A 27,512-nucleotide genomic window follows, 5' to 3' on the forward strand; every position below is an offset into this window, starting at 1 on the left:
TGGAGAAGAAGCTCTCCATAATCTCCTCTCTTCTTCTTTTATTCTATTCTCTTTTCTTGTCTCGCGCGCGGCTATGGAGGATGGAGCTTGGAGGTGCATGCTTGAGCTCGCATCACGAATCATGGAGCTATCAACTTGCATGAAGGAGGATACTCATTCAGACATCAAGCTCACTACACCCGAATAGGATCAAAGGCGTATTGGCTAGGTGAGAGATAGCAATTTATGCTCGCTTGAAACGCTTGAAGCAATAAGTGGTCCGTGGGTCTTGGCGGTTGAGCGTGAGCTCCCTCTACAAGTTGTTTAGTAATGGATATCTTGTATCCAGGAATACAAGTAATAGTATCACTTTACTTTGGGAGTTAATCCTCTGTTTGTTTCCTTTCGATCGTAGTTTTCACCATCACAAATACTTAATGGAAGCATGTAATGCATGTGGTGTAACTAAAATTCAACTTCTTTCAAGAGAATAAATAAAGTAGAGTAAGCAAGTACTTGTTAAGGTCTTTTGAAATATAGTGAGTATTGGTTGATTAGAAAATAAAGGCAAGAAGAGCATTGTGAAAGACATTGTCTAAAAGAAAATGCTACCTTCAGAACTTGCGCAAGTGTACCAAAACCACTTGAAGAAATATATCATTCATAATTTCATATTTAGATGGTGAGAACAACAATTCAAGGAGTGCATTTCATTGTTTTCAAATGAGGGGTGGTCTCTGTCATAGACTTCTCAAAGAACCATTCCTTCAAGGAGCAAAATGAGATCCAGTCGGTGCATTGGTACACTAAGAATGCCAATATTTTGGTCATGATTACTTATTTTTGCATCGCATTGAATGCAATAAAGGAGACCATGCACTTTTCTGCCTTAGATGATAAACAACATGGCACCTTGTTTGTGCAACATGCTTTTCTTTTACATGCTCAATGGTTCAGAGTTCAAGGGCTTTTAGCTTTGGTTAGATGGTGTAGCATCATAGTTCAAAGAAAAGCAACCATTTTACTTTGTTGTTTGCTAGATATTGGTGTCTTACTCACATGGAAATCACTTGGAATATTTTCTATTTAGGACATGGGAAGGGGAAATATGATGGGGATAGGACAGTCATAAAAAGGGCTCTAACTCATGAGGAACTGAAACTGCACGACTTGTGCTAGTGAAGTTGTTTCTTTCTTGAGAATGCATCTTAGTATAGGGACAACTACTATGTATGAAAATGGTGCGCAGATCGGTCGCAGTATGCTCACGTAGTGAATCCTAGAAGGTCCCCAAGAACAATGAACTCTATCTTTTTGCACAAATTACAATGTAAAAAGCATGAACGACAAGAGCAAAAGACCAATTGTGTTCAATCTTTCCCCATGCCTTGTGTGAGCGCTTCACAAAGCATGTACTTTATGTATATTTCCATCTTCATGCTCAATAATAGCCCAATTTACAAAAATATGACAAGCTTTTAGCTTTTGAGTTTGCTTTTACAAAAATAGGAAATAAAGCTAATGGACGGTGCCCATAGAGTCTGGCACGCCCAACACAATGTCCCAAATAGAAATAACATATCCGTGCTCATAGACGCATACAAAATAATACTAAATAATGGATGCCTCAATAGACATGACAAAATATAGGTGTGGCACATATCAAAATATAATCCATAGGTCGAATACTCGCTAGACTCTAAGGCTTTCCTCCGCCACTGCTGCTATCTCTACACATCAACTGAAGCATTCACAATCGTTAGTAAAATAATACAATTAAATCGACAAAAGTGAATACCTAGCAGTCTTCAGCTACATAAATAAATCAACTGGTTAGAAATAAATCCTAACCTTAATTTATTACGAGTGCACAGTCTAAACTCATAAACGTTTATTAATTTAATATGCATTTTGCGGAATCACCCGCTATAGAATCACCCATGTACACACTAAATTAATGAAACACCCGAAAAAGATAGGCGTCCCCATTAACTTCTCGCACAAAGAATCCACTTTGTGTATGAGCCCCGGTCATCAAAGTTTACGGAATCCACCGTAAAACCTCACGGAATCCACCGTGGCATATGCCTCTTGGCATCATACCCCGAGGTGGCATAGCAATTGACCTCAATTGCTATTAGCTCAATGGGGAGCTAACAGAGTGGGGAAAGCATTTAAGTCTCTAGCGTGCATCCATTGTGCTTCCTCTACAGGATGGTTCTTAAATTTAACTAGATATCTAGAATACCTTCGCCCAGTTCTAGTGGTCATAAAGTTAGTGTCTATGATAGCTTCTCGTTCAAGTATTTCAGTCTCTTCCTCTAATAAAGGTGGGTTTTTATAAACAGGGTGGACATGTAATTGGCCTCTAAATGGTCTCAATAAACTAATGTGAAATGTATTGTGAATTTTCCAATAAGATGGTAATTCTAACTTGAATGTATTATCATTAATTTTATGAATGATTCTAAATGGTCCATAGAATCTAGGAGCTAGTTTGACAAATGGATGTCTATCTACACTGTGCAGTCTACGTTTTTCTATTCTCAGCCAAACATAATCATCTACTTTGAAATTCATGGCTTGTCTTTTCTTGTTGACTTGTGTGGTATATGATTGTTGGGCTTTACCAATCATATCCTTAACCTCATCAAAAATATTGTTATGCATACTAGCAATATCATCAACACTCTGAATTCTATTAGACAAAGATGCAACAGGTGTAGATAATCTATATCCATAAATGACTTCAAACGGTGCTTTCTTTGTAGATGTGTGCGGTGTATTGTTATATGCAAACTGTAATAAATGCAAATGAGTGTCCCATGTCTGTGGTTTAGAGATAGTATATGCACGTAAAAGATCTAGAATGGTACTGTTTGTGGCTTCTGTTTGTCCATTAGTTTCTGGATGAAATGCAGATGAGAAATCAATCTTTGTGCCTAGATTAGCAAACAGGGTAATTCAAAAATTGTTACAAAATCTAGAATCACGATCTGAAATGATAACTTTTGACAATCCATGGTTAGTAAAAACAGTTTTAAAAAACAATTGTGTTGCTTGTGATACTGTTAAAGTTTTCTTACATAGAATGAAATATTCTTGTTTACTAAATCTATCTACAACTGTCCAAATCATATCATGGTTAGATTTAGTATTTGGTAAACCAGTAATGAAATCCATAGAAATTTGTTCCCAAGGTTTAGATGGAATAGACAAAGGCATAAGTAATCCATACTGTTTACCATGATGTCTCTTAACTCTTTGACAAATCAAACATTCAGAAATAAAGTTAGATACATCTGCATCCATATGCAGCCAATAAAAATCTTCAGTTAACATACGTAATGTAGATATGATACCTCTATGACCTTGATATGGGGGACAATGAATTTCATTCAAAACAAAAGATTGGAATGGAATAGTAACACACAGTCTCTTTTCATAAAACATAAATTCATCATTATATAAAAATGAATCAACATGAATGAAATTATTTTGAACTAATTTATTCCAATCAGAATGAAAAGTAATATCCTGGTGATATATATCTTTCATAGGAATTAAAGAATCAAAAGATATGACAGAAATGTTATGAATTGCAGGTCTTCTACTCAATGCATCAACCACTACATTTTCTTTTCCGGGTTGGTATTGAATGATAGAATGAAAACTTTGAATAAAGGAGGCCCATTTGATATGTCGGTCAGAGATTTGGGGTTGGCTAAGTAAATGTCTAATACTTTGCTGATCGGTCTTAATCATAAATTCTGAACCCATTAAGTAGTGTTTCCATTGTCTTAATGCTTGTACAACTGCTAATAGTTCTTTGTCATATGTGGAATATTTCAGCTCAGAGGTTTCAGCTTACAACTAGAATATGCTATAGGATGATTGTCTTACATAAGTACGGCTCCTATTCCTGATCCGCTAGCATCGGTCACAACTAGAAAGAATGGTCTATTAAAGTCAAGCAACTGTAGAACAGGGGCATTGGTTAATGCATGTTTCAGTAAGTCAAAGGATTTCTGCTGATTTTCGGTCCATTGATAAATAATTCCTTTCTTGAGAAGTTTGGTTAATGGTAAAGCAAGTAATGAAAAATTACGTACAAACTTCCTATAGAAACTAGCAAGACCAAGGAATGAGCGTAACTCATGCACGTTTTTAGGAACAGGCCAATGCAATATTGCATCGATTTTCTTAGGATCAACTTTAATTCCTTCAGATGATACAATATGACCTAAATACTCAATTTTTGTCTTAAAGAATTCACTCTTTTCAGGATTTGCATACAGTTGATTTTCTTTCAATAATTGAAAAACTAATGATAAATGCTCATAATGTTCTGTCTCATTTTGACTAAACACCAAAATATCATCAAAGAAAACAATTACACAATACTGATATTTCAAAAAGATACGGTTCATCATTCTACTAAAGGTAGCACGTGCATTAGTCAATCCGAATGACATGACTAAAAATTCGTAATGACCAAACTGTGTTCTGAATGCAGTCTTGAATATGTCAGATTTATTTAGCCTTACCTGATGATAGCCAGACTTAAGGTCAATTTTACTAAATATAGAAGATCCTTGCAGTTTGTCCATAAGGTCATCAACTCTAGGAATAGGGTACCTATTCTTTATAGTGATCTTATTTAAAGCTCGATAGTCAATACACGGTATTATTCTTTTTCTTGACTAACAATACAGGTGCACCGAATGATTAACTGCTAGGTCGAATCAAACCTCTATTTAGTAATTCCTCAACTTGACTCTGGATTTCTTTTTGCTCTATCTGGTTGTGCCTATATGGTGCTTTGCAAGGTGGTTGTGTGCCAGGGATCAAATCTATCTTATGGTATTCTGGTCGTGAAGGAGGTAAACCTGGTGGTAGGTCTTCTGCAAAACAGTCCTTAAAATATTTAAGAAATTCCTTATGCCTAGGGTGCATATGATTTTCCTTTACTTGCAATTCATTCACCCAAATGAGATAGGATTTACAACTCTTGCGTAATGCACGTTTAGCTTGAGTATGCGAAAGCAGTGGAAAAACATTAGATGCATGTATACCATATAATGTAATACATTTTCCTTGAAAATTAATATTCATTATGTGTGTGAAATAATCTATATCTGGGTTATGCTGGTGTCGCCAAGGCATTCCTAAAATAATGTCACTCGACTGTAATGGAACAACTAAGAAATTTCTTCTTTCAGTGTATGAACCAATTTGAATCTCTAAGTCTTGCACTTCCTGTGTACCATTATACCTAGTGCCTAAAAATGCAGCTTTTATGCGATAATGCGTAGGTACAGTCTGTAATTTCAATTTCTTTACCAATTTTGCTGAAATAAAATCATGAGTACTACCGTCATCATGCAAAATAGTCTTTTCCTTTCCATACACCAAACTTTTCATAGTCAATAATGAATGTGGAGTAGGCATACCTGGTAAAGTGTCGGAAATAGTAGTGGTGTGGTCCTCATCTTCAGTGAAATCAGGCATATCCTCATGTTCGTCTTCGTCCATGGCTCCAAGATAGCTGATATGAGCTGGTGGCTTCTTTGAATGACAATTTGCTGCTATTTTAAGTCTATTTCTTGTGTCTACAACAAGTTTTCTCAATATGATACCAACTACATAGTGCTATTTGACAACTATAGGTACAAAAACCTCCATGATGACAACTAGGACAATTGCATCATCTCTCCAACATTTGATCCCACGGATGAGGAGCAAGACTTGTACTACATCACCCATATACTCTTACTGTGGTTATGCCCATGGAGATAGCCCTAGACTCCCTATAATATACAACGATCATCCCTCTCAACAATCCCAATGATTATTTGTCTCCTCTAGTTTATGATTACTTTGTACTATCACAAGAAGGCAGTGAATGAACTATGACCTCTAGATAGCTGAAATGTACTATGACCTCTACATAGCATGTAATATACTTCTCTATGAATATATATAATTTTAAACTTGTTTTCTGTTTCTATGTTGTTCCATTAAATGTTTAGAACCACTTTTGGGTTATTCTATGTTTGAATGGTGTGACAGCACTAAGTTAGTGTTTTTTTACCACTTTGAAGTAATATAGTTTTCAATGGTGCAACATTAATTCTTTCTAAATGGTACTACACCACTAGAGTGATGCAACACTGTTGTTTTTAACCTTCAAAGTTAAGACTAATTTTACAAGATGCCCACTAAAATTATGCAGATCCACTAGATAGTTGAAATATACTATAATCTTTGGATAGCATGTGATATATTTCTATATGAATATATATATCTTTTACATGTTTTTGTGATGTTCCATATTCTTTGAACTCTAAATGTTTAGAACTACTCTTGGGTTATTCCACACTAATTTTGAGTGGTGATGGCACTTTAAAAGCAGTTAGTATTTTTTACCACTTTAAAGTGATATAATATTTCTTTTAAGTAGCACAATATTAATTCTTTCTAAATGGTACTACATCATTGGAATGTCGCAATATTACACCACTTTTGACCACTTTTTAGTAGTACACAACCACTTTTCAAGGCCGCACCACCATTGGAATGTTGCAATACTATACCACTTTTGAGTGGTGTTGCACCACTAGAATGTTGTAACACTATATCACTTTGACTACTTTTAGTAGTGCAACATTAATTATTTCCAAATGGTGTTGCATCACTAGAATGCTACAACATTATATCACTCTTAACTACTTTTCAATGGTGTATGCTCACTTTTTGTTGATGCAAAACCATGAATCTTGGATGGTACAACACCATTAGTTTTTAATGAACGTTGCAAAGTCAAGAGTAAGTTTTAAGATATAAAGTTGAGAGTAAGTTTTACAAAGATGTGATTCACTAAATGGTACACCATTTTAACGTGGTGATGCACTACTTAAAGTGGTGCACAACTTGAAGTGGTCAAATAGGAAAACTAAACTTAATTACATGAAACATGTCAAATGATATCTTTAATCTCAAAAACTTGCAAAGCTGGCTTTTGTGTAGTACCCCATGCATGATTTGTATTGGAAAATTCAAACGCTTTGGCAATGCCAGTAACAATTGTAGGTTCCATAGGGAGCTTTATTCCCCTTATCAAGTGTGAATATATGAAAGCTGCTACCTTATTATCCTACAACTAATACAAGTTTTCTTGTAGAGATTTATACCAATGACATGTCATCATAAAAGTTTGGGCCTCTATCTTATTGCCCCATGCATCAATTTGCTCCTTAGTTGCAAGGTCCTTGGATGCACCACATTTCAAAATATAGAAGTCGGTAGCTTCCTCATTATTCTCTTTGGAAGGGGCAGCAAAATCATTGCAAAGTAAGAGAGCATCACTCAAGGAATAATAATGACTTGCATATGTGGAACCTTGGACCTCATAATTTGAGTCTTCACCTTCTTGGAAATCCTAGACAACTGACTCCAAAGTGTGGTGCAGCCAAATCTCTATGTGTGATGTGTTCTTGCACCTTCTCCATTGGCTACTCTTGCAAGGAAAATAAAAGCATGACAAACATTTTGTTTGCAATGCACAATTGTTGGTCTCAGAATACCCATTCACACAGTGCATTGATTTTGAGTCCTTCAATGATTTTGTCACCCCATTGTTGGGATCATTCAAGGTTACTGAGCTCAACCTCTTAGAAGACCCTATAACTTCCCTCTTTTGCTTTTCTGATGCCAGGAGGCATATGCCATGGTGGATTCCATGAGGTTTTACGGTAGATTCCGTAAACTTTGATGACCGGGGCTCATACACAAAGTGAATTCTTTGTGCGAGAAGTTGATGGGGACGCCTGTCCTTTTTGGGCGTTTCATTAATTTAGTGTGTACATGGGTGATTCCATAGCGGGTGATTCTGCAAAATGCATATTAAATTAATAAACGTTTATGAGTTTAGAGTGTGCACTCGTAATAAATTAAGGTTAGGATTTATTTCTAACCAGTTGATTTATTTATGTAGCTGAAGACTGCTAGGTATTCACTTTTGTCGGTTTAATTGTATTATTTTACTAACGATTGTGAATGCTTCAGTTGATGTGTAGAGATAGTAGCAGTGGCAAAGGAAAGTATTGGAGTCTAGCGAGTATTCGACCTATGGATTATATTTTGATAGGCGCCACGCCTATATTTTGTCATGTCTATTGAGGCATCGATTATTTATTATTATTTTGTATGCATCTATGCGCACGGATATGTTATTTCTATTTGAGACATTGTGTTGGGCGTGCCAGACTCTATGGGCACCGTCCATTAGCTTTATTTCCTATTTTTGTAAAAGCAAACTCAAAAGCTAAAAGCTTGTCATATTTTTGTAAATTGGGCTATTATTGAGCATGAAGATGGAAATATACATAAAATACATGCTTTGTGAAGCGCTCACACAAGGCATGGGGGGAGATTGAACCCAATTGGTCTTTTGATCTTGTCGTTCATGCTTTTTACATTGTAATTTGTGCAAAAAGGTAGAGTTCATTGTTCTTGGGGACCTTCCGGGATTCACTACGTGAGCATATTGTGACTGATCTGCGCACCACTGGTATCAGAGCAGAGCTGAGATCAAGAGCTTCCAATTGCTACCCATCTCGTGCGAAGGCGGAGCTCCTAGAACGATCGGGCTCTACGATCAATCTCATCGCGAACCGTCGATACAGGCAGACTTCTGGCGATCAAGAACCCCTGTTTCTAGTATCAGATCGCGAAGGACCAATCAATACAGGCGGAGAACCACGCATTCATCTCCATTATCAAGTCGTCAACAGAGAAAGATAAGCTCCATTATTTTTCTAATTCTTTCTTTCAAAAAGCTTAAGAGAAAGCTTAGAAGCTTGGTGAAAAGCTAAAAATCAATCGACTGATCCTAGAGGATGCTCGAAAATCTCGCAACGTGAAAAAACGGCCGCCCCCCCCTTCACGATCTGCGTCGTTTTTGATCCATTAAGCCCCCCCTTAAAAGCTTAATCTATTAAGCTTAAATCATTAAGCTTAATCCAGTCAGACAAGACAAGCAAGTCAACAAACTCCGGGTCCTGCACTCCAGAAATCAAGTTCTGCAAGTTAACTATGATTAAGTCCTGCAAGTTCACTAAGTCGGCTAAGTTTTGCAAGTCTGCAACTCTGCAAGTCAGTCTAGTCAACTGGAGTCAGAACTGACTTGTGCTCAAAACTCCTAGAAGGGCTGTTCCTGCGCAGAAATTCCGAACTGCAAAGTTGTTCGTGGCAAAGTATTCTACCCATACGCAGGTTTGCTGAAGCATTTTCAGCATACGAAGAAGAAAAAATCCCAAATTTACTGAATATTGAGAAAGAAATACCCAAAAACACATAGCCTTGTAACCCCGAATTTGAGCTACGCTCATCCTGCTAACCTGATTTTGAGTGAGAAAGGTCTTTTGAGTTTTACAGGATGACGGAACCACATATAGATGATCCTATGGCTGAAGACGACCTACCTGAGTCTACGATGGAGCAAAAATTGGACTTAATCATGATGCAATTGGAAGAAGAACGAAGGGCTAGGTAAGCATTGCAAGCGCAACTGGCAAAATTACAAAGAGCGTCTAGTGACAAAGAAGAACCTCAAGCTGAAGATTTGATTCGACGTACCATCGACGCCACCCTTGAAGCTCAAACCATTCGCAAGGAATCAAAGATAAGTAAACGAAGTTTCAAATTTCGTACTTTCAATGGCATACGAGAAGGAAAGACTGTTTTATCATTCATTAGCCAGTTTGATGACTATTTCCATGAGGAAACCTATCCAGAAAAAGATAAAATCAAGTGTGTTACTAATCATTTGGTAGACAGAGCATCACTTTGGTGGACTGTAGTACGCAAGAGCATAGAATGTCCTGCTACTTGGAAAGATTTCAAGAAGAAGTTCATGCAGAATTTCCTTCCACCGCAATTTCATGAGAAGACTATCAAGCAATGTGTGGAAGTATCCAAACGAAGCATGCCACATGTCAAAATGTAACTCTTGAAGATTACTTTGACCCTATGTAGCTGGTATAATTCTAAAAATTGGACAATATAAAAACTGTTCTAAAATAGTTGCCTGTCAGGACCCTATCGACATCATAACTGGCTCCATAGTTAGTATGCTTTAGCCACCAATGTGTCCCATAGGTAAAGAAACTCATCTAGTATAGAATTAAACCTCCAAGAAGCTTCCTAAGATGGTAAACCTCTCCATTTTTTCAAATATTCAATGATAGAGCAAGAGCGAAGCTTCAAAGCTTCTTCTCACATTGACCTATGATAGCCTCAAGGATGCACTAAATAAGACCTTCTTCATCAATAGGTGGCAACTCATCAACAATATTAACAAGAGCACCATAAAAAGGCTTGAGTTGACTAACATGGAATACATTATGAATCTTAGTGGAAGAGTGTAGCTCCAATCTATATGTCAAGTCTCCAATGCACTTCATGATCCTGTAGGGTCCATAAAATCTATGAGCAAGCTTGTTACTAGATCCATCCTTCAAAGTAGAATAGTGAGACTTGGGCATCTTCAACAAAACTAATTCTCCTTCTTAAAACTCTAAGGGTCATCTCTTCTTATTTGCATACATCTTCATTTGGTCTTGGGCTTTTCTAAGATTCATCTTACACTACTAAAGAAGGGTTTGCATTCTTTCCCATATGTTCTTTCCCATATGAGAATTAATTCTCTCATTGAAAATGACTATAGATAAGGGTACTTGTAATCATACATAGCCTCAAAGGGTAAAACTCCAATGCTAGCATGAGTGGAGTTATTGTAGGCAAATTGAACTAAGTGTAACCAAGAATCCTATGAATTCTGCACATCATGACAGAAATGATGAAGATAAGTCTCCAGCCACTTGTTTACCCTTTCTGCCTGTCTATTAGTTTGTGGATGATAAGCTATAGAGGGAGCCAATTTAGTGCCCATGGATGTGAATACATCCTACCAAAAGTTACTCATGAACTTGGAATCTCTATCATGAACAATCACTTGTAGTAATCCATGTAATCTAAAAATTTGTTCCATAAATTGACTGGCCACTTGAGAACTAGTAAAATAGGTCTTAGTTGGAATGAAGTGGACTACCTTGGTGAGTTTATCCATCATCACATATATATTATTCCATTCCTTTTTGGTAATAGACAAGCCAGTAATGAAGTCCATAGTAATGTGCATCCATTTTCCTATAGGAATAGGTAATGGCTGCAACAAACCACCACGCTTATGGGTGCTATCCTTATTCTACTGATAAGGCATGCACTTCATGATAAACTTTTTGACATCTTTCCATAGTCCTTTCCAATAAAAGCTTTTACTGATCTTATCATAGGTTTTAAAAACTCGAAGGTGTCCAGCTAAAGGCGAAGAATGCAACTGTGCCATAATTTTTTGTGTAAAAGAAGTAGAGGGAATGACAATCTTGCCATTCAACCAAATTAGGCCATTTTTAAGCTAATAATATGAATTATTTTCCATGAGACCTTGCTATAATATTTGAAAAAAATGGTTGAGCTCCTCATCCAAAAGATAGTCTCCTTGTAATTCTTCAATCTAGCCGCTATGTAGCTCAGTCATAGTTGAAACTTTACATGCCTACATACGAGAAAGAAAATAAGCCACTACATTGTCTTTCCCCTCGTATGAGTGATGTCAAAATCATAATTTAGCAATGTAGCTATCCAACTATGTTCCTTAGAAGTGAGATTGGACTGAGTGAGGAAATACTTTAGGACCTTATTGAGGAAAACTAGAGTTGTAGCAAGAAAAGTGTGCACAAGAGGGAGATGAGAGCTCAAAGTACAAGAATAAAATATTGCTTACTAAGCTGCTCAAAGTACAACTTGGATACACTCTATCTCACACTTGATAGTGATCCATAGGCTATTTATATAGCCTCTGCCAAGCTAGGGCTAGGGTTTTTCATACCCCTTAAGGCCATCTACATCCATTTGCCCTCATATACCCTTGCTTAGGGTGAATTCTCATGTCTATATTGTAACACCCCTCCTCAATGTCAGGGTGGCATTGCATCACAAGACATGTTAAAGTCCCCCCCCTCAATCAAATGGGATGCCTTTATAAATCAGGCTACAAGGATATTCATAGGTAGAGGATGTTTACAAGACTCAAAAGAGTCGATCATTTGTGGATTGGGAGGCAAAGTTGGCATCCAATTCCTTAGATACTGGTGAAACACTAGGACACTTATTGGTGATATGCGTAGTATTTTTGCATTTGTTGCACTTCATTTTCATTTGGTCAGGGTATTTCTTCCAGCAATTGCTTACAATATGCCATTTTTTGTGACAAAAGGAGCACTTAGTAGAAGCGGTATGGACTAACACTTGCTCACAAGAAGTGACTGCTGAAGTTTCTTCAGTATGGTTTCTCTTTTCTTCATCCAGGTAAGACTGAATGATACTTGCTAAACTTGGGTTCGAAATATTAGTTAGGGTAGTCACAAGGGTTGGAAAAACCTTATTCATAGACTTTAGCAGAATGGCAATGGCATCTTCATCATGGATGGATACTTGAACGGAGGCAAGATGTTCCATAAGCCCCTTCATATGTAAAATAAACTTGCTTAGATCTTCTCCCTGTTTGTATTCCAAGCTGAAAAACTCAATCTTGAGAAATATCTTGGAGTTCTTCTTGTAGCACCGTAGAGCCTTTTAAGCTCATCCCACTTTTCTTTGACAGTGGAAAGTTGGTCGATGTGACGAATTAAAGATTCATCTAAATGAAGTATGATGATGGCCTGAGTCCATTCATCATCTTCTACATCAAGGGGATTGGACGGGTCGATTACTTTGGTCCCTTTTATGAAGGGCCAGTAGCCTCTTTCCATCATTTTGTATTTTACCAAGACTTGCCAAGGATGGAAATCTTTTCCACTAAATTTGTGAATTTGAGGCCTTACATCTGTATAGGCCACCATGGCCATTATAGGAAGTTCTTACCAATTTCCTTAAGCAATGGCAGTGTTTAATCCTTTACAGGTGGCCAAGTACAACCGAATAAAACTGATAGCCAAGTTTTAAAGTTGTAGAGTTGAAAATGGTTGGAAATCATACATATGCAATATCTCAAGATAGGATTTAGGAGGTCATGTTCTTCGAGCTACCCTTGATTTAGGTTTTATTGTTTTTCTAGGTTTCAACAAGGTGAGCTTTGACTGGACTTTAGGCTCTTCTCGATAATGTGGCCTATTAGTGGAGTTCTTGGTGGAGCATAGCTTATCGATTAATTCTATGCTCTTGGATGAATCAGGGGAGAGTACAATAACACTCATATCTCTGATGTATCCTCAACTGAGGACTTCTTCCCCAGCACAAGGCGACCTAGCATGGCACATCAAAGGGCGACATTATGCATCGTGGAGGGCAGCATTGAAGAAATTGCAGATCAGGTGCAGTTTTGGGCAACGTGGTGTTTGAGGGCATTGCGTGGTCTTCTATAGGTGATACAATCTTCATAGGGCTTTCAAAGCCCCCCTAGTGAGCTATCTCCCTCTAAGAGGTTTGCTGAAATTCTTCCTGTGGTGGCTAAAATCAACTAAACCCTAACTGTCTGTTCCTAGCAGCCATAGCCAGGAAACTTCAAGCTTTTTCATTCTTCAAAAATTTTCAATGTCTGAGCACTAACAATGATTCTAATCACTGATTAATCTTCTCCAAAGTTAGTTGAAGGTCTAAAAGCTCCATTTCAAAGTTCTTACACTTGGTGGATCTCTTTAACTCAGCATCTTACATCTCAAGTGGCATAAACATTGAGATGAGTGCTTGTAAGTACTAATGTTGCATTGTACAATCATGTTGCTAGCTGGATGTTGACTAAATCTGGTTTTTTAATCAAAAAATCAAATTCATCAAAGTGCCTTATAACATTTATCCATTTCTGCTTGGTTGTAAGGCTATGTGTACAACTATAAACACATAGACCATATCCCAATGTTAGCCTATTGTCAGGAGCTAGAATCCTCTCCTTTGCTTCCCCAGGTCTTCCAAGGTCAAGGGGTCAAGGTTTGGCTATGGAGGTAAGAGGAAAAAGATAAAGATGATGGAAAATCATGTGCACTTAGTGAAGCTAAAGGTATAAGAAGTTGAAAGGATCAGAGGAGGCTTTGATACTATGAGGAAAACCAGAGTTGCAGCAAGAAAAGTATGCACAAGAGGGAGATGAGGGCTCAAAGTACAAGAAAAAAATCTTGCTTACTAAGTTGCTCAAAGTACAACTTGGGTATACTCTATCTCATACTCGATAGTGACCCATAGGCTATTTATATAGCCTCTACCAAGCTAGGGTTAGGGTTTCCCCTATCCCTTAAGGCCATTTACATCCATCTACCCTCATATACCCTTGCCTAGGGTGAATTCTCATGTCTATATTGTAACACTTATGATCACTTTGAACTCTAAACCGGCTGTCATACAAATAATGGTGCCATTTTTTAATTGCATATAAGATAAACAACATCTCTTGCTCATAGATATCCATAGACATTTTCTTATCTGTAAGCTTGTGACTTTCAAAGGCAATCACTCTATGCTCCTGTAACAAAACAACCTCTATGTCTTGACCACTAGCATCACACTATATGGTAAACTCCTTTGAAAGATCTGGACATACTAGAATAAGAGTAGAAGTAAGGAGTTTCTTTAACTAATTGAAGCTATTATCTGCAAGTGCATCTCACAAAAAAGATTCCTTCTTCAATATATCAGTCAAAGGAGCTACAATAGCCACATAATGCTTGATGAATCAGAGATAAAATGAGGATAGACCAAGAAACCCTCTGAGCAAAGTAGTGATAGTAGGTGTTGGCAATCTTTAACACATTGCACCTTCTTGGAGTCAACATGGATCCCTTTTTCATTAATAATATATCCCAAGTACTCCACTTTAGTCTACATGAAAGAGCATTTATTCTCCTTAGTAAAGAGTCTCTGATGCCTCAATATATAAAAAATCTTTCTCATGTGTGATAAATGGTCTTGAAGGTTCTTATTGTAGATCAAAATGTCATCAAAGAAGGCCAAGACAAACTAGAAGAGAAAATATTGTAAGATCTTGTTCATCAAACTCTGTAAGGTAGCTGGAGCATTAGTAAGCCAAAATGGCATTACTAGAAAATGATAGAGCTCTCAATTAGTCCTAAAAGGAGTCTTGATTTCATCACCCTCTTGCATATGGATCTGATCATAGCCTTACCTCAAGTTAATCTTAGTAAAGAATCTAACCCCCTTGAGTTTATCAAGCAAATCATCAATTCTCGATATTGGGTATGTGTTCTTCACTACGATCTTGTTTAGATCTCTATAATCAATACATATCCCAAAAGATCCATATTTCTTTTTAACTAACAAGACCAAAGATGCATAAGGTGAAGAATTGGGGTCAATGAATCCCATTTTAAGAAGCTCATTGATTTGCTTGGCTGCTTCTTCACGCGCACACTTGGACAATCAGTAAGGTAGCTTATTAATTGACTTTGAGTTGGGCTCCAAATCAATTGGGTGATCTATTGCTCTCTTGGGAGACAATGAAGTAGATACTTCAAACAAATCCCTATACTCCTCAAGAAGAGCTTTCAAAGCTAGATAATTTGCTGAATTTGTGGAATGATCTTCAACCTCTTTATTCGAGTGCAAAACAAAGATCTATGAGAGTGCCTCTTGTACTCCTTTTTGAGTTGTTGAATGGTGATAAGCTGAAAAATCTACTTTACTAGGAATTCCCTATAAATAGATGAGTTGTCCATCAAGGGTAAACTCCATATATAGCTGTGAGAAATCCATAGTAATTTTGCCTAATGCCATCAGCCAATCACACCCGAGTACAATATCTATGGGCCCCATTTCCGAGGTTATCAAGTTTACTTTTGCTTCATAATTTTTAGTCAACCTATAAAGAAACATGTGGGCATATTTGAGTGTTAATTTCTTCTTCATCATTGGATACTTGAACTCTTATGGGCTGCTATAAGTCAATGCAAAGACAATTCAACTTATCCATAATGGACTTATTCACAAAACTGTGTACATTGCCACTACCTGTCAAGATAAAAACATAATTTCCATGAAGATTACCCTTCATACAAAGTGTACTAAGGCTCTTAGAACATGTCCAAGCATCCATGTAAATGGAATAATTAGTGGAAGCAAGTGGCTCATCATGAGTTTCTTCCAGTTCGAAAGGAACACTACCATCCAAATCAAAATGAAAAATGTTAGCAAGGTCATAAAAATGTTCTTGCCCAACTTCTTCCTCCACATCCTCATTTTCAGCAATATGTACAAGTGCATTGACCTCATCAATGTCATCCTTAGAATCCTCAAAGACTAACATACTATGAACCTTGGCTTTTGCATTTTTGTATACACACTTTGTGGCATGATCAGTTGCATGCTTTTTTCCACAATTAAAGCCTAAGCCTTTTTTCTTTCTTTCTTTCTTTCTTTCTTTCTTTGTAGAGGTCTATAAGAATAGACTTTGGATTCATATTGACTAAAATAGATTTAGACTTTCTCTCTCCTTGTTTAAAATCCACTCTCAGACTATTTGTTACCCTGAAATTGCTTTGAGATCTTGAAGCATTGAACGATGGATAAGTTGACACTCTTAAGCTTCCAATTGGTGCATGATTGCTGCCATAAATATTGCCAACTTATCCTTGTTTTAAAACAGTCCTAGACTGTCCATAACTAAACTGAAATGAAGATTCCCTTCTATACTTCCTTCCATAACGCTCCATAAGCTCAATAGCTTTGAAAAGATTGGTAGGGTTTTGCGCCATAACATCTGCTAATAAAGAAGGTTCTAAACCATACATATACTTATGGAGTTTAGCTTCATCACTAATGCTCTCTACATACATTGTAAGATTGAGGAATTGGTTTGTATAATCCCATACACTTAGGCCTCTTTGCTCTAATCCATACCATCTCAGTACCAATTTCTCTTTTTCAAGAGGAGAGACAAAGACCTCCAGCCATAAGTGTCTTGAATGTATCTCAATTCTCTACAAGTATATTCTCTTTCTTAATGTATCTCCACCAAGTATGCACAAATTTCTCCAAATGCAAAGATGCAAAATGAATCTTCATATCATCAATTCTAGGAAACATATCAAAGTAAGATTCCAATTTTGAAATCCATTCCTCTAGGTGGGACGGTGAAGATGATTATCCATTGTACTTTTCTAAAATGATATTATTCTTCAACTCTCTTTCATGAAAGGGTTGCTATCCCAAAATAGACTACTCATTGTTACTAGACATTGCACCTTCAAAATAAGATAGTACTCTCCCAATAGATGGCTAAGAACCAATATAAAACCTTCCCATTGGTAGAGGATCTCTAAGAAGTTGAAAATTCAGCCCATAAGCTTGGGAATTAGCATAATTCAAACTACCCAAAAAGTCATCATACCTTTGTGAAGTCTCATCTACTTCATATTGACTATTGGGAATACCCCTTCATTCAATGATATCATGATCTTGACCATTTTGGTAAGGTGGCTGAAGTGGGATTGAAGGTTCACTGTTTGAATTAGCTTTCTCCTTAGCTTTCTTGGTTTCCATTTGCATTTGCATCCATTGGGAGAATTGAGCCATTATTTGAGCATTGGATTCTACTAATTTATCAATTGAAGCCTTTGTTTGAGTAGTGGAATCTACCAACTTCTCAATGGAAGACTTCGTTTGATTAGTAGACAATATCATTTTCTCCACTCTAGATAACAACTCCACATGCCTTTGAGTATATCTATTCTCATGTTCACATATGATATTATTGAGTGCATTGATTTCACATTACATTTGAGGCTCTTCAAGGCCCTATATAGATATATTATCTAGCATGGAATCTTTGATTTGTTGTGCATACTCATCCTGGGTCTTACTCTTTCCCTTATGACCTCCGATAGTAGTGTAGTCCTATAGTACCCCCTGTTAGAAAATTGACTATAACTTGAGCTAGGAAACTGAATTTCCAAACTTTTTGATTCCAATCAAAGCCAATGATGCCCTCTTCAAGATGAGCTATATCATGTCATAATATGTTTAGGATAGAAAATTTTACAATTCAATATTTGAGGCTGAAATGTCCAGGTCTACATCCTGTTTTAACCTTTAAGTACCCTATTTCCACTTGTGTAAGAGCAAAATGGTAGTCCTTAATGGCTACCAAACCCTGTAGGAAGCTAGATAGGACATGTGGATACCCTATAGTATCTGCATATGTACTTCAGTAATGATACTTGTAATTACCTGTGTATACCCTGTATATATTGTAAATTCCATGTTTTACCTTGTTTTGATCATGAAGGTACTTGAGCCTTTAAAGTGCTTCAATCTTTAATTCTCCACTCATTGTACCTATGTGAGGGATAAAACGGTAGAACAAGCTCCTGACATGAGCTTTAAATCATCGGAAGGTGGGCAAAGTTCTCCACGAGTCGGTTGGTTACACCCCTTCGGGATCTTTAATAGTAAGGGAGAGTTACATCTCTTTTGTCCCACTATCTCCCCCGGCATCTATCTTTTTCCTCAGTGGGAATATCAACATGGAAGTGGCATACTACTCTAATTAATCGACATGAAATGTATTACTAAAGTTTTCATTTAGCTCTTTTCATGGAATGCAAGAGAATTAAAATTTGGCAAAATGAATGGGAAGAGAGTCTTACCAAGCAGTGACTCACTGCTGACTTACCCTTGTAGAATGATTTATGATATATTTTGCTATGAATGAACAATCATTAGCAATCCAATGGATTAGAGTAGGCAATCTTATCAATCAATGGGTTTAATCAATTGGATTGAATGCAATGCTGTAATTTCGGTTAGAAGCTTTTAATTCAATAAGATTGGATCCAATATGCATCAACTAAATATTGCATTCCATGAATGGGCTGATTTAAGCAATGATTTGCTAAAATTTGATGGAATTTTTACAATTCTCTAATCTCTCAATCAATTAGATGAAGCTTAGCAATTGGATGAATGAGAGAGATTAAGAATGGAAGAGGAATACCTTTTGTATGTTTCATGAAGACTTAATTGATCCCCAAATGCTTGATGAAGCCTTTGGTTGCCCAATATTACTGAAACAATCTTCAATCCTTGTGCATTTAATGCTTGGAGGCAAACTTGAAGCTTCAAATACTTAAGATTGAAGCATTAAATTGATTTCCCTCAAATTTTGACTCTGTAGAAGATCTTAAGCTTTAATGCTTGGGCATTCATACTCAATCCTTGTAAATTTTCCAAGAACCTTTACTGAAATGAATCCCTAGGCTAAAAGAATGAAGAATCTTCAAGAAATTGAAGAGAAATTGAAGCTTGAGCTAAAGCTTTCATGGCTGTCCATGGCTAGAGTTTCTCAGAAATGGGAGAAGAAGAGAATGCCAACTTTGCAAGAATTTGCTGAAACTTTAGCATGCCAAAGATCAGTGATGATAAGCCTCAAACCAAGTGATGATCAACAATAGGAAGAATCAACCAAAGAACAACCCGAAAATTACACTACAATTTTTTGGGATATTTACAGTAGTAAACATTTCAACTATAGTGCAACTTGATACTCCTCCTATTGAGGATGAAGAGTAGAAGAAGATTCAAGTATAAAATGATTGGAAAATTTCATGATTTGGAAGCTAGAAGGAGATCTATACTAAAAACTTCATGGAAGCTTGACAAGAGCTTGAGGAAAGAGGAAAGAGAAACCTCCCTTGAAAAGTAACCACAGATTGTTTTCCTTCCAAGTTCGGTTAACTCCCATTTGACCATGTTATCTTCAAAATTAAATGAAAATTTGATAACGACCTACTATTTTTTCCTTTCACTACCATATCAGTCGTCCCACCGATCTCTAGATACAGTCTTTTTCCAACTGTAGATGTTCTGTAAACCACTACTAGTCACTGTCCATGTCTTGTACTCATAGTGCTAGTTTGAAATTGGTTTATATGATGAAAAATTGGATTGAATATGAAGAAAAGAGAGAAAAAAAAGATCCAAGAACAATGCTATGATACCACTTGTCAAGGAGTGGACGAGAGAGAGAGAGAGAGAGAGAGAGAGATGAGAGAGAATACTACAAAAGAGAGAGAGAAAAACTAAAATTGGAGAGAGAAAGACATGAAGTGGTGATAAGCCATAGAAGCTGTGAGCAAGGTGATGAGGTAAGAGACTATAATGTAGTAATGCTTCAAAAAGATGTGAAAATTTACATGTCTCTCCCTTTTATACCTATGCTAGTGTGACATGGTATTACTATTATTTCTACACTAAACGCCTATTTTTTTCCAGCTTTTTATAGGGTGGTGGTGGTGGCAATGGAAGAGTAGAAGTAGAGCTTGATATATGCCAAAAAAAAAAGAGGACCAAGTGGACTATGTGGAATAAAACTAAAAGTTTTCAAAAAAAAGCTCGCTTCAAAAGCTTGCTTCTTGCACACACTCCCATGCAAATATTTGAGTAAGACACCAATAGCAATTTTTTCTTCAACTTGAAGTTCAATCCTTGCAAGTTGAGTTAACAAGCCTTTCATGTGATTCAAATGAGATGCAAGAAAAGACTGATATTTCATTTCTCAATAAAAGAATTCAATTAGCAACCCAAACTTAAAACTCTTGCATTGAGATCCAAACAGCTTGTTGAGTTGATTCCAAGTGTCTTTTGTAGTGTCACATCCATCCACATCATGAATGCAAGTATTATCTAGCTCTAATTTAATGATGGCTTTGGCCTCGTCATACTGTACTTCCCATGTAGCTACTTGGGTTGCACCTTGGGGTTTCTTCTCCTTTCCATTTGCAATACTCCATAAGCCTTTCATAAAAAGAATCAATCTGATTCTTGTCTACCAAGTATAAATTGCATAACCTTTGAACTTAACAACACAATTTTCACCATTGTTGGAAGCCACAGCAAATGATGGTGCTATGTTTTAAAACACATATTCTCAACTATGAATAGGTAGCAACAAATTAGTCCATAGATTCTTGAGACTGGACAATGAGAATGGCGATATTTGAGCCATAGATCAATGAGTTTAAAACTTCATTGAAAGTTTAGGGATAGATGGAGAGCATTAAACACCACAATGATCAATATTCAATCAGCTCAAACTTGAGCCATTAAATACACCTAAGAGCAGGAGCAAATCACTTGTAGGATCAGATGAGAAGCTCGTTATATCTACACAATGATGTTGGTTATGGTAGCTCACTAATGCTTAGATATGATATGTTTCATAGGAGAAATGAATTAGTAAAATTCATTGCAACAGATAGACTCAAATTGGAGATCTCATTGGTGCATCATTTCACCCCCATAAATAGTATCCTAAGCTTGAAGATGCTTGAGAATGAAAGCCTAAGTTGTAGGCAAAAGAAACAACTTATTAGTAGAGTGAACAAACCTTTAGCAAGGATGCTTGTATACTAGTATGAACAATAGATAACAATGGTGTTGGTTTCCAAGAGCATATGGCATGAAGATTCAAGTGCAGATCCATCATTGATTTATGACAACATCAGCTCGCCAATAGATATCTAGCAACTTAGTCATGATATAGTAGTAGGAACACTCGACATATCACACGAGTAGATGGGTAGATCTTCACTATTTTAACCATCGTGAATGGAGTAGATATGGTAGCATATTTGACCTTCTATCGTTGTTAGAGATAAGCAACAATAAGGTCGCTTATTGTGGGATATTTAAGCTTGTTTTTTACTTCAGTTGATAATGGACTTCCTCCATAGCTTTTGGTAGTAAAGAACACGAAGAATGGCACCTGCTTTGCTAGCATGAATCATTTTAGCAATGACACCTTTATTTAGCTAAAAAGCAAGATCTCCCATATAGCAACAAAAACTCAACAAAGTAGTCCATAGTGAGTAGGAGAGATGGTATCAATAATGGCACCTATTTCAGATCCATCTAATGGGGATAACAATTGACATTAGCTCATATCATTCCAACTACAATGGCAGTGAGCATAGTGAGACGAATAAACAAGAAGAGGTGGATAGCAACATGAGCTCGAGGATCCATACCTATCATTACTCTAGATACCATGTTAAAATTTGAAAAGAGAATGAGAGGGAAAGTACACATGTACAATGACAGAATGAAAGTACAAAGCAAATAACATGTTTATTCATGAAAGATGGGTACCCTTTTATAGGCATATAATAAGATGGATTAGGGTTTTCTAAAGAGAAAAGGTTTGGTGCCTAAAGTGCATTCACACAGTGCAAGGTGGGTGTAGGGATACTCTCCCTTTATTGATGGATACAACCATAGGGTAAGCCGATTAACTTAGGTAGTGTGAACCTTGTGCAATCTCCCAAATACATATAATGTGTTAGTGATTTTAACATTATCTACTCCATGTATTGCCCATTTATTTGTTATATGGTGGGGCTTCTTGCCATCTTCGATGGTACTAGGCACTTTATGTACTCCAGCACTACATGCACTATAAATGTTGGGCTCTCTGGAGGACCTAGCTTGGGAGTGCAAATCACAAATGATGAAGTGATAATAGAGTTTTCGGAACACTACAAGAGGAGAATATAGAAAAGAATTGCAAAGAGGAGAATATAGAATCGAAATTTTAAGAGAAAAATATAGAATCAAATTACCAAGTATTACCAATGCCATCAAATTGTGCTTTGTAGCTACAATTAGTCTTTTCTCTGCGTTATCAGCATGCAAAAAATAAAAAATGTATAAAGTGTGAAACAACAATGATCAATCTACTATAAAGTGTACTAACATGTATTATGTGCATTGTGGTCATCCACATGCACATCGCAAGGTGCTAACATTGCCAACACATCATTGCACTACTCTTTGGAGCTTTGAAATAGACAATGGGACTAAAAGGTATAGGTGGTGAGTGGGTGATATGGGTGTAGGCACTGAAGCATGTATACACTCATAAACAACAACTCTACATTATCAACATTCCGCAACCAACACAATCACCAAATGGTGCACTGCTATGGGCCATGTCTAGATGAACAAGAGGTCTAATAGGAAGGAACATGCACTTTTGTATTGAACAAATTCATAGTTTTCTCACAAATTGAAGATGTGTTATTGCCACCTCTACCTCCTCGCACATTAGATTGTTGTGCTAACCCTATAATAAAAATGGCATAGTATACTTTACAACATATTAAGTCTACATCCATGAAAAAATAAATATAATTACTAGCTAGAAATCAAGCTTGCAAACATCTAAGTCTGCCACCTCTTCGCCAAACCAATAGATGTTGAGTATGTCTATAACCTCAACATCCATGTCTCTTAGGGATTCCTTTTTAATGGTGATTATCCCCTTGAGCTTTGCAATTTTGACCTTGTTTGGCACTAGCCCAAATTTGTGCATTTGAAGCTCCAACATATCCTTTTTCACCTTCTCGATTATTTTTGTAGCTCCTGCAACAAATTTTACTATCCAGATTCATGGAAATCATCTCCCATGGAATTTTGGAAGCATATGAGAGATGCTTTTTGTACCTAACTTGTTGTAACTAAACTACTATACCATCATGATTAATCCAATACTTTACTAGATATATACATTTCTTCCAAGAACCTACCCCTACCATTGAGTTGTATGGCAAGTGGGGTTCAAAAGCCTAGGTCCAATAAACATTATCCTCACCTTTAATGGTCATTTCAACAGCTCCAGGCCTAGCTTTCTTCATGAAAAATTTCCAGTACTCCAAAATATTTTCAAACATGCCATGCGTTTTAAACTTCTCCACAGCATGAGAAGTGATTGCCTCTTTGATGTCCAATTTTCATCTAGCACAAAATACTTTGTTTTGAGTAGAGAATATCTCATGGACCAAAAGTAGATACCCCAAGGAGTGTGCTTGCACAATACAACTTTTGAGTAACTTGATCTTGCTCCTAGCTACTTCCAGCTTAACATCCAATATCTTTAAGCTGCCATACTCAAGGCCTTGTTAGCTCAATTGCAGCTGTAGGCACTAGATATGTCTGTTTCCCTTGTTTTTTCCACTAAAGATGTGAAATGAGTGAGCTCCATGATTTATAGAATGTGAGAGCGGAAAGGATAAGAGCTGCAGTATCCCGTCTCCCCATTGGAAAGCCCATGTAATGGAAGATTGTGCCTCTTCTTACGACTCCGCCTCTCCCGTAATGCCCCCACCCCCAGAACTATTACAAAGAAAAAGAGAAACTTTAATATTTACCTTACCTGCCATCGCTGACGCCGCCACCAGCCGCCGCCAGTAACTCCCACTCCACCGCAGTCACACCACCCTCACCATCTCGAATGCATCGCATCCCCCAGACTTATGCCACTCACTGTGTTACCGTCACACAGCTGTGTGTACCGCAATGGCTTTGAACTCGATGAGAGAGAGAGAGAGAGAGAGAGAGAAAAGTTGCAGTGAGATGACAAATGAGAGAGGAGGAGTTGTCTCACGGATTAGGCCGCGGTGCGATGTCGACCAGTGGCGAAGGTAATGTAGCCTGAGAGAAAGGAGAGGAGAAGAATAGCCTATTAACGCTATATAAGCCTTGGCCAAAGGCTTAATTGGGAGCCTTCTCATTTATTTGCAACACTGGGCATCCGAAAGAAGAGAGAGAGAGAGAGAGAGAGAGAGAGAGAGAGAGAGAGAGAGAGAGAGAGAATGGAGAGGGAAGGAAAAGAAGGGAAGACTTGGAAGAGAGAAGATAGTGAAGAGAGAGATGATAGAGAAAGGTAGAGGAAGAGAAAGAAAGCAAGAGTAGGGAGGAGGAGAAAGAAGGGAAGATAGGGGAGGAGAAGAGAATTTAGAGAGAGAAAGAAGATAGAAGGGGGTGGAAGAGGAGAAGAAAGGAAAGAAGAAGAGGGAGGTAGTTCAAGTAGAGAATAGGGAGAAGAAGAGATATATTTTAGGCAAGTTCCCTATAGTTAGTCCCATCACCTATGAGTTCTCCCATTGATCCTCGTCATCGCACAACAAAATATTAAAAGGCAAACCATAGATGCAAAACTAGAGTTTAATTTTTCCAACTATCAAATCTTACAAGCAACAACACCCCTAAGTTGAGTAGTACCAGGCTTCGAAGGACCGTCCCTTGGCCATGTCAAATCCATGACTTGTAGTCTTTGGAAGGGGAAATTAACAAAAACTACGATAAATTTACAAATGGAAACTTATATTGATTAAATGACTTCATGTGTTAATAAACTATTGAAATTTATAGGATGGATATGCTATGAGGAGTACCATCCCTTGAGAAAGACTTCAAAGTGTTGCTTACTTGCCATAAGTTATATTTTAAAGATTTCATACCTTGGAAAACCTAGGAAATTCCCAAGGGGAAAAGTAAAACCTAAGGAAAATTGAATATCATATTTGTTTTATGAAGTGTTTTAAGATATTGCTTTAGGTTGAGATAAGATTTGTTAGTATAAGAGATGACTTCCTAGCCGAGACAAGTTGACTAATTTTTATGGAATATCCAAGTGACTGTTTGGATTGATATAAAAGGAATATTTTCCTAGCTATTGTTGATAAGCTCATTGCTTGGTTGTGTTTGCATAAAAGCTATTGTGCCCTCATGGGTAGATATATAGTTATGTATTAAACCTCTCTAAGGTTAGTGGTGGGAGCCCTTCACCAAGGGGTTGTTTGACTGTGCTAGAGGCTAAGACCAACCCCAAATGCGAGAGGTCTCTCCATAGGGAACCCTTGGGCAGGATGAGGTAAGGGTACTAGGAGGGCTCTAGCTAGTAAACCCCTTATGCTCTTAGGAACTATCCAACCCCTGTGTGGCTGAGGATGTGGACTTCTTGGAAAGCCATGATACTAGATAAGAGTAGATTAGTGGATCATGTTTCTGAGATCGGACATGAGTCTTAATTAAGAGACTAAATGCTAGGTTGGCATTATACCTTAGAGAAGGTGTAAGATAAATACATTGTTTTGTAACTACTTTCAAAGGATTGTTTGACGTTGTGTTTGTGTATGTGACCAAAATTTACATGGAGGAACCAATGTTAATGGTGGTTAATTAAGGTAGCTTTCTTTTCATGTCAAACATAAATATGTTAGGATAATTAGATAACTAAAACACACCTTGAAAAAAGTGAGAGGGTGATATCCTTGATGGGTCTCATGCTATGGATGGGTAATCTTGACAAGCAAAGAGTTTTTCTTTAAGGTGCTAGATTTAGGAAGTGATCAAATGCATGACTCGTCTGGTGTAGATATTGGTCAATGCCGTTTTAGGAAAGTTGCTTTCTCTTCCTTCTCACTCACTATGAACCAACTACAATATTGATAAGCTTCGATTTGAATTGACTTGTGAATACGACGGCTTCATTTTCAACACTAGTTATGCTGATAGATGACCTTAGCAGTGAATTAAGAACCCAGATTCAGGTTGATCCTTATGGGTTACAGTCTCAGAACCTTTCGTTGTGAGATGGACTCGAGAGAGCCTAGATGACAAACCTCGTGTTATTCTAACAAGTACGTGGTGGCATCACTTAGAAAAAGTCTATCGATGGAGCACTAAATCGTGCCACCAAGGGCTCCTCAATCAAGCACATTACATCTTGAGTCCAAAGCTTGGGGACCTTCCTCTAAAACACAAACGAAATTGGATTTTTCAAATTCATATTAAAGCTAGTGGCATCTTCATAGATGCTAACATTTGTGATGCCTTGCTAATATTCTTCTTCCTTACCTAAATTATCATTGATAGGTCATCTGTATATCCTTGCCCTATTATCTACTTTTTCTTGTAGTTTAATCCTTATAGATTTCCTAATGCACTCAACCTATCCATCATACAGAAGAATGGATGTGTTGCTAATGTAAAGAGCAAAGGGCTAAGGGGACAACCTTGTCTTATACCTTGATTCTCTTGCAATGGCTCAATTAAGCTACCATTCACACAAATCAAAGTTTATGAATTTCATTGCTCATCAAATTCCATGTTTTTCCCATTACATGGAACATACTACTTAAATTTTGAGGGCAAAATATATGCTTGCATCTATATTCTTATTTGATTTGATGGGGACAATATTTTTCCATGTGCTCAAGGTATTAAGATGTAAGATTTTAATACTTTCCATTAGAATATACAAGCTAAGATATAAGAAATAGGCTCAAATTTTGTTTCCATGTAACTTTTATATTTGTTGTACACACCAACATTGGGCCTAGACCAATAAGAACTTGAAGATCATAATGCATGATCTCACAATCTTTTAAAATCATTATTTGTACTAAAACCTTGATGAAAAATGAACCTACCTACCTAAATATAATTTATTTACTATTGTGAATGTTATCTATCATAGAACCAATAAGAAAGTAGTGATAGGAAGCTTGGGGATGCACTGATATGAGAGAGAGAGAGAGAGAGAGAGAGAGAGAGAGAGAGAGAGAGAGAGAGAGAGAGAGAGAGAGAGATTTATATGCTTCCCACAAATTCAATAGCATAAGTCA

At 37.1% G+C, this 27,512-nt stretch overlaps 1 long non-coding RNA gene across 1 annotated transcript; it reads right to left on the minus strand.

The window, feature by feature from the left end:
* Positions 1–1,585: 1,585 nt before the first annotated feature.
* On the minus strand, positions 1,586–24,613 carry LOC148010344 (uncharacterized). Its single transcript, XR_015689603.1, has 2 exons — positions 24,252–24,613; positions 1,586–1,720 (listed from the first exon to the last, which is right to left on the minus strand). It is a non-coding gene; the product is annotated as an uncharacterized LOC148010344 (long non-coding RNA).
* Between the last annotated feature and the right edge of the window lie 2,899 nt (positions 24,614–27,512).

The sequence above is a fragment of the Lygodium microphyllum genome, chromosome 29 (genome assembly GCF_053477565.2).
Source record: "Lygodium microphyllum isolate KBCC chromosome 29, Lygodium_microphyllum_v1.1.10, whole genome shotgun sequence".
In the NCBI taxonomy this organism is placed as follows: Eukaryota; Viridiplantae; Streptophyta; class Polypodiopsida; order Schizaeales; family Lygodiaceae; genus Lygodium; species Lygodium microphyllum.